Source organism: Chaetodon trifascialis, chromosome 2 (genome assembly GCF_039877785.1).
Source record: "Chaetodon trifascialis isolate fChaTrf1 chromosome 2, fChaTrf1.hap1, whole genome shotgun sequence".
NCBI classification, from domain to species: Eukaryota; Metazoa; Chordata; class Actinopteri; order Chaetodontiformes; family Chaetodontidae; genus Chaetodon; species Chaetodon trifascialis.
The window spans coordinates 22,064,999-22,074,386 of NC_092057.1; positions in this window are offsets into that span (position 1 = coordinate 22,064,999).

Below are 9,388 nucleotides of genomic sequence, written 5' to 3' on the forward strand. Positions count from 1 at the left end.
ACAGTGGATCTCCTCTGTAGGCTTTAATTTCCAGACATGCTCCTGCAAGTTAGCTCTAACCACAGCTACCTTGTGCCACATCAGTCTCTGAGCAGCTTAGTTTTACATGTGGATGACTTCCCTGGGTTATTGTCAACGGGCCCTCATAGAGTAGAACAGAGGCAAAAATACGGGTGTTGAATATTTTTCCTGTTTTATCTGGCTAGCTATTGAGCCAGTTGGAAAAAGTGAGGAACCAGTGGAAAAGACAGGCAGGTCATTGCAATAATAGTGTATGTTCAGACCGCCTAATGCTCACTAATGTCTCCTTGGGAATTACAATGATTTGAATAAAATATCTGCATAAACAATGCGTTACCTTCCATAAAAAGACAGATCACTGCCCACACAAAAGCAATTTGCCTTTTAAATGGACAGCCATGTCATCAAACAAACACGAGCAGAGCAGACAGCAGGGAGTGGTCACCCTTCCAGGACCTCTTGTACAGTCAGCCCTGCTCCTGCCCGCTCGCCTCGGGACAGCGGAGTGACGGATGGAGGGACGAACGAGCCGTGGGTCGAGGGAGGAGGAGGTGAGCATGAATCAGTGACAGGCTGAGAGATGTCGAGATGGAAGGTAAAATTAGGGGACAGAAAGACAGGAAGCGGGAGACACACATGAGAAAAGGAGATGATGCCGTCTGGCAGAGAACGCATGAAGTGAGAGGAGCTTTTATTCAGTTGTTGATTTTGGATGCAGAAATGACTCCTGAGCCCACAGGGCGGCAGGTGAGGAAGAGGCTGGCTGAGTCCTTTGGTAAACATATGCACTTAATTTATCCTCCCCATGTGAGCACACAGATGCAGGTAACTCTGTAGGTGTTCATGTCCCTAATCCTGAGTGAAGAAGCAGCTTTTTACTCCTGGTTGTGTGTAAATCAGCACTGCAGCTTAAGCAGTTAGGTCATCTGCTGTTTACCAGGGCATTTTTTTTTCATCTCTTGCAAACATACTGCTGTATCTCCTAAACCTGTGAAACCTGGAACCTACTCCGTGTAACTGAATTCATCAAGCAGTGAAACATATACAGCAAATATTGATGGACTTTTTGCATAAGACTCCTGGAATACTAAATGATGTCTTTGATAGCTTTTGCTGGATGGCATGCCTGAGTATGCTTTGACTGACACACACTTAAACCCAGCATGGTCTATTTTCAAATTCAAGCTGCTGAGAGATAATGCTGGTTTCTAATCCCGTAACCTCCGGCTATACAAGCATACCTGATATTTCTGATACCGCTCTGCCTGTGAGATTGCGTCGAAACTGCACTCAATCCCTGAAGCCATATCACATGCTCTTGTATCTCTTCATTCCAGTTTCAATCAAATTGTGGTCGAATGTTTGACTTGATGTTGGTGAGGAGTAGCCCTGGGCAGCCAAAGGGTATGAGGCCAGTGTGTGGCTATCAGGCAAACCGTGCATGAAAGGACATCTATTATCTGTGGACCTGAGAGCATGTTGAATTCTCATACACAAGGACAAAAGGATATGAGTTGGGACTCATTCAAGTAGACTATTCGATGCTCAACCAATCCTAACAAAAATGATCACATTCCATTGTCTTGTAAGAAGTGCAAGTTATTTTTTTCCACATTCAAGATCAAAGATGGTCTGTGGCGGTGTGATGCAGTCGCAAGCAGGAGTGATCAAAGTCAGCTGATGCTGAGACAAAAAATAGCACAGTGTTGCGACAGGTAGCAGTAAGACGATGAAATATGATCTGAGAAGTCAACTTTGAGTAATAATTACATGAGTTTGAAGGCTTGTCGGATGCCAAACACCGCAGAGCAGTTCATGTTACCATGAGACAGAGTTTTAACTTTCCGTGACAATCGTTTTATCCCGTCCCAGCAATCGCTACGTGAACAACAGAATTATGCCATTCATAATAATTTATTCAAACACAAATATGCACTTACACATGAGCCAAAGCTGTGTGTTACTGGATGATGTGTTCTTGCAGGTAGAGCCAGCATTATTCACACATTATTTTCATACTCATCAGACCATTCAGTGACCCTGTGTGCTCTATGGATGGGGGCATTGTCATGCTAGAAGAGACCCTCTCATCCAGATAGAAATGTTTCATCATAGGATAAAGGTGATCACTCACAACAACCTTGTATTTATTTGCAATGACCTTTTTCTCTAAGGGGACAAGTGGACACAAACTATGCCAGCAACCTGCCACCCCCAGCATAACAGAGCCGCTGGATCCCCTCTCTGTAGGGGTCAAGCATTCAGACCTGCACTGTTCTCTGGATGTATGCCACACATGTACTCGCTCACTTCTCGATGATATGGTCAAGGATGACCCATCTGAGCATTTCAGTTTATCCACATCTATGCATGGTTTGTTGTTGGTGTTATGGCGTTCATTTTTGTGATGAAGGGTTTATGCACTGCCACCCAACTATAATATCCCTCTCTATGTAATCTCTATGTTGTGGCGCGACAGTGTCAGTCAAAACCGAACATGATTACCCTTGTGGAGGTAGAACTCTTGGCAGAGCTGTCACATTGTACTGTTCTACCTAATGAAGTGGCCAGTGAGCCTATATCATTAAGACATAGATGTACTATGTCTGTGGACTGTGACCTTTGCAGACATGATCCTCACTGTACAGTACAGAAGTGTGTGCTGCAGTGTGTGTTAGTGCATTATGTATGTTTGTGCACTTATCTTGAGAAGTATGTGTGTGTGTGTGCGTGAGCGTGTGTGTGTGAGCACAGGTCCATATCTGTGTGTGACCCTTTTCAGATTAACTCTCCATGTTGCCCAATATGCATACGTGCAGAGCATGTGGAAAAGAAAGCATCTCAGGCTATGGACAGTCTTTCCTTGAATGTATGTAGTAGCGCCCTGCAGCACATATATATGAGAGCTACAGGGACTATTTCTGTCATGTAATATGAAGACAGCTTCTTGTCAGCTGTGTGAACTGCGCTCTGGTCACAGGAGGACGTGTGGAGCAGGGGAGAGCGTTTACAGTGTATGTGTGTGTATGATAAAGACTTATCTCTTTGTGCGTGGTTGCTCTCAGTGTACTGTACATTATCAATTTACTGTAAAGACAGGTCATGTGTGGGGGCATGATTTTTTCCAGTCAGTGAAAACTCATTGTGTTGATTACTCTATAAAGGCCTTGCTTTGACAAACTAATGATGGTAATGAGGCAGCACGTATGAAAGTAGCGGCACCTGAGATTCAATTTTGTGCAGAAGAGATAATGAAACAACAGCCTGAGGTTGACTGCGTACAGCTGAGAGGTCAGTTCAGGTATGAGGAAGGCAAATATTTTCCTGCATGAACTGTTTACATTTCAGTTTTGTGAGCGATTGTTGTGCCGGCAGGTCAAGGGAGCGCACAGTGGACAGGCTTGACGAGTGCTTTTTTTTTTTTTTTTTTTGTCGTGTACATTTTTTGTCTATAAATTTTCTTAACTCAAAATGATTCATGTTTTAAAATGCATTAGAAGGCTTTTATGACACAGTGTACTCTGCCTTAAGATTTGTTAAGCTACTACCCAGCACCTGTCTTCACTTGAGGATTTGAGTTTTAAAGGTCATTGTTTATTTCTGTGCACAGATGATGATATTCAGCCTATGTGGTCCCAGAAGGACTCCTATCTGCCGTGAACCCATTCCAGGATGCGTTCAGTGGGTCTTTCTTTTCATATATCAACACAAGCCGGCAGGACAATCATCCTCAATCACCCTTTTTCTGTCTGTCACTCGGAACCCCACACTACATTGGCAGTGCTCCCAAAAGCTAACGCGGCATCACATTCTTGACTAAACGTGCATAAAAACAAATTAGCCTGGCCCATACAATTTGCAAAGAGATGTGTGCAGCCAGCCAGCAAATAGATGTCATTCCAAACCAAGGTCAGCATGGTATTGAGGCTGGAAATTTAGGATTGATGTTTGCACATGCCGGGCTCCTCCACTTTTCACTCTCAGTCTGACGGATTTGATGCAGGTTTATTGGACAAGACCCGCTGGGAGCGAGACAGCACAGACAACAGGGACTATCCTCCACAACCCTGTGACTGAGAGCTGAATTAAAGCCGAGTTCATCATTATTTTGATGTTCGTAAGAAACTTTTTTTTTTTTTTTTGGTGCCACAACTGTATTTATTTATTTATTTATATTCAAACTGAATTTCTGATTTTACCTTTCCCAAAGTGTGTGGGTGAAGAACGCAGTCAACTCATATAAAGATAAGTGAGGAAATTTACAGCTTCTGATTTGGTCTGAGATGGTATTTTGTGCAGCACTGACACCCAGTGTGATTACAAAATGATCCCATACTGTTTGATCGCAAATCACTTTCTACATTTTCTACATATTTTGCTGTGGATGACTTCTGCATATCTGAACTGATTTCATTTTTTTATCCATGTGTTTTGTCAACATCTGATTAACTTTCTTACTGACCTCAATGCTGTGTGTGTAAAAATACCCCCCAAAACTTTTTTTTCCACTCAGATGTTTGTTTGTTTTTGTTTTGTTTTGTTTTGTTTTGTTTTGTTTTGTTTTGTTTTGTTTTGTTTGTTATCAGAACCTAAAGAATATATTTATTGCAGCCCTTACAGTTGCCACAAATTGAGATTGCACATTATCTGAAGGTGACAAATTATGGAAATTACCATAAATCATTGTTAATACACTAAATATGGAAATATTCCTGTTTTTTAAACTATATGGGATGAGGTTGGACAAATAGATATTCATTTTGTTCACCACGAAATCTACAGTGTTTAATCCAACATGATAGAGCCATTGTGTTTTAACTGAAATTCGATTTTATTTGAATGTCAGAAAAAAGTGACGTGACCTGTTTGAATTCAAGATTTACGGTTTATAAGTGTCGCAGGCCTTTCAAAGAAGTTTGCCTTGTCATCTGGCAGACAATGCCCTTAAAAGTCAGCTTAACCTAATCAATAAAAATTGAGGAAGACACTCACGATCAAAGTCGTGCTGATTGGATAATCCCGACGGCGAAGCTTTTGAGGTGTGGAAGCTGGGTTCTACAGACTTAATGCCAAAAATAATCAAACAGCTGAGATTCAAAAAAGAAATAAATTCACACCACTCATCCAGTGCTGTGACTTTTGTGACAGTCACAGCTCACTGTATCTGTATGGGTTGGGCTCTAATAACATTATGCTATGTCTCAGAGAGGTCTCTCTCCCTCTGAGACCTGTGAGTCTTATGAATAGACTTATGAAACTCCGATAATAGAAATTCAAACAGACATATTTAGGAACTGGGAGAGACAGTGCTGTGTATAAAGTACAGTCAGCAGCAATCACAGATGTACAGCATATCTGTTGTATTAACCCTTTTACAGCTGGGGACTGGGAGACCCCAAACAGAAGAAGTGAGTGATTTTCTGTAGCATGCTCCTGAAACATGTCATCAGTTCAAGTCATGTTTATTCAATTCAATTCAAAATACTTCCCCCATCCCTCATGTGAGGCGAGCAAGTTTGCAAAGACAAAGACACATAAACAGCAAAAGTCATGAAGCATCAAGGTGGTAAAGTGTTTTTCTGAGTGGATAAAAAGGACCCCGCCTGAAACAGAACATTATGGGTAATGATTCAATGTACTTAGCCCTAGCACATACACATATGTACTTCCACATGATTCATGATAAATATACAGTATGTTATAGCGGCAGAGGCTTTTTACCCTCCATGGTATGCAGAGTGGGGCTGTGCTGAACAGAGCAGGGCCAGTGTAATAAGTCCCCAGGCTATGGCAGCCAGGCCAGTGGTAGGTGGATGATGGATCTCAGTGCCAGGGTACGTAATGGTGGGACAGGGGAGCACGGGGGTGAAGGACAACACTCTGCCCTCTCTCCTTAATCAGATGCAGATCAAGCTAAAAGCAGCGGAGCAGCAAATCCCTCCTCTAACAACGAGTCTGTAGAACCCACACAATCCCCTCTCCCTTTGCCTCCCTCTTTCCCTCCTTTGGCCCCTCCTCCTCTCTTCATCCCTCTTTCTTTTCTTCTGATTGTCTTAGCAACAGAGCTTAGGGAGCGGACCAGAGGAGGAGATGGATGCTCGGGAGGCCTTTACCACAAAGATCATATAGGATAAGTGCAAAAGCCCGTTGTGGCTTGTTGATATAGTATTGATTTCTCCGCAAGCTGCTGTTTACGAATCACCTTGGAGGGAGTGACCCCCGAGACCTTAGGGTGTGAGGTAGGAGCGTGGGAGGGAGGGGGGCAGCAGGGGACACATGGGGGTAATGTGAAAAATGAAGAAAGGGGAATGCAGAGAGAGAGAGAGAGAGGAAGAGAGAGTGAGAGATCGAGGAGCAAAGGAAGGAGATAGGAATTGATTGGGGACCAACCTGGCCGTTAATTGAAGGGACAGATCAATGAGGGTGGAATGTTGAATTTGGGGGAAATGAGGCAGGAGGCTCTGCTTTTTGATATTGGTGGACAACACAAGACCAGATGCACAGTGTGCCGACACACTCAAATGAACACCGTCTTCTCTTTGATGCCCCATCACATTGTGTCCAGAGAGATCAAGGCTCTGGCCACATGAAGTATAGGAGGAATGTTAATGTCATCCACAACCTAGACGCTCCTTCCTGTCCTCTGTTCAGGAGATGGTGGTAAACAATGAGGGTAAAGCTGTTTAGGAGCATCCAGGCTAGTTCCAGGGTGACTCACACAGACAATGTAACTACCCTGTGGGGTAGAAACAGGCCAGACAGGCACATCGCTCTCAGCTCTCAAGTCCAGTCTGAGAAGTTTAAGACCCCATTCAGAGTTGTTCTTTTTTCTTTTCTCCTTTATCCAGTGTCAAGGTGAAGGCCATGCTTTTGTGAGTGTGGCCTCTCATTTCAGATGCATTTGCCCACATCTGATCAATACTGTAGGTCACCATTTAGTGAAAATGTGAGCTGTGTATTTTTCTCCTGTCAAGACTACACGCAACTCACAGTCCTCATACCTAGAGGGAAAAAAGAGGTTATTAAACAAAAGAATTGTTGACTGCGAGGAGAAAGGTCCTATAACCTGATTCCTGGTGTCAAAGTTAAACCCATCCACTCACTGCCGCACTACACCATCTTCCTTTTTATCACACATGATACATGACAATAGATATTTTTAGCTGTTTTAACATATGACCAATGTTGTTATTTTTCTGGAGAGGACAGTGTGTAATCTATGATTATGCTGCACAGCAATGACAGACATGCACAACAACAAGAATGAAAGCAAGAAAAAAAGAAACCAAACTGCTAGCTCACACTATTCTTCCCTCTCTTACACCTTGTTGTCAGGAAATCTAATTTGTACCCGCAGCCTACAGAGCCACCTGGCAACATATGCAGCATGCAAATGTGGCTCTGTTTTCAGCAGTTGTAGAAGGAGAGAGAGGGAGGTAGAGAGAGATTGCCCTGGAGGATTAATGACATCATTCTGTATGCACCTCTGGACTCCCACACCGCCAGGATATTACCCACCTCTGACATAGAGGGATAATGTTGGTTCTATGAAGGCACAATGTTCGGGGATCTATCTCTTCCTGCTGGCGTACAAAAAATAATGGGGCTGGTTCATCATCAGATTGCCGTGTCAGGTTTTGGGGAAAAAAAATGAATAAAAATGTGGCATATTGAGAATAGATAGGTCTGAGGCTATGGGCTAGTTAGAGTGTACTGCCTGGGTCGGTGACAGTCTCACTAATGGCGGCTCTCCTTGCTGGCACAGCGTCACAACTTGCTGCAGCAGGGCGCAGTGTGTGGCTGCTCTACATGCACTCATTGTACGACATGATCCATCTTCTATGCTGATTTTGTTTAATGCTTTTATTTGACTAGGTGGAACAATGTGTCTATGAACGGAGGCACAGAGGACAATGACTGCAAGTGGGTAAAGCCCTCTGCAGACGCAAGAGTGATGCACCACATTGGCCCTCTCTCCGGGGTAGCAGCTATCACAAACAAAATTCATCAATGTGTCACTGAAGCAGTTGTTGGTCTTTAAGCATTGTAGCTTCAATTACATCTTTTTTCTGCACCTCATATCAAGTCTCTTATTCTCACTGTTTGTGCAATGCTGCATTAAATAGGTTTTCATCATTTGCACGTAAGTCTTAGACGTTGAATAAAACTACATTCAGGCTATATCCACGTGAATATATAATCTGGATGCATATGGCACATGAGCACGCACGACGAAAGCGCAACCTTCTAATTTGTTGAGGCTGAGTTTTCTTTTTAATGCAAACAGCTATCAACTTGATATGTCCACATAGTCGTCAGAGTTTGGTCTTCTCAGATCTTCTCTTATCTATTGAGTAAAATGCACTGATCAGCACTTTAGTGTTACAGGTGGACACATTCAGCTGTGCTACCACTCAAAAAGGTATGAACTAAAAGTGACCGGAGTGTGAATGGCAATGCTGACTAGACTAACATGTTATTTGTAATAATGCGGCTGAATTTCATGAGATCTTTTTGCAGTGTTTAAATTAACAAAATTCTGATCTGGGAATATTGCTGCTTTTCTTTTCCTGACTAAGCAAATTGTCGAAACTTGCTGTTCTCACATGAGGCTGACATGGAAAACTGCCTGAACATTTATGAGTTGCATGTGGGAAAGGGTTTCTCTTGCTCTCTCTGTCTCTCTTTCACACACACACACACACACACACACACACACACACACACACACACACACACACACACACACACACATCAATCGTGTTTATCCTGTCCTCTGGACCCAGAGGCCCCTGGCTTCAAGGCCAGAGAAGACCAGCCTAGAGGCTATAGGCTGTCCTATCCTGTTTCAGGCCCCTCATAGCCAGCCACATCTGTTTAATGCATACATCCAGTCATGAGGTCATGAGGTGGGAATGTGACAGGGAGCAAAGGGGGCTCTGGACTCGAGGATCATTAGCGCCAACAGCTATTGTGATGTTTGCTAAATGCTGAACTAAATGGTGAAAAAGTCAAAAAATAAAATGGTGTGTGTTACATAAGAGGAGGATCTGATTATGTCCAAGGTTGCCCACTCTTTCCAGCAAAGGTGGCGGGTGATGGAAGAGAGAGAAAACAGCTCTGATCATTCACAACGAAGAAAAACACATTTGAGCTGTAACAAAATTCAGTGCGGTAACAAAGAACTTGACCTGAATTTGGCAGCTAAATCACCCCCTTCTCCATTCATCAGGGCATATGTCATTTCTCGTTGAGACCCAAAGGTGCGCTGAAGAAACAACAGAGCGTTTTTCACCCCAAGGCTCTGTCATTGAGACATAACGGGACCTGCCTGGCCAAAGGCCCTTTTTGGTTTCCATCAAATGGA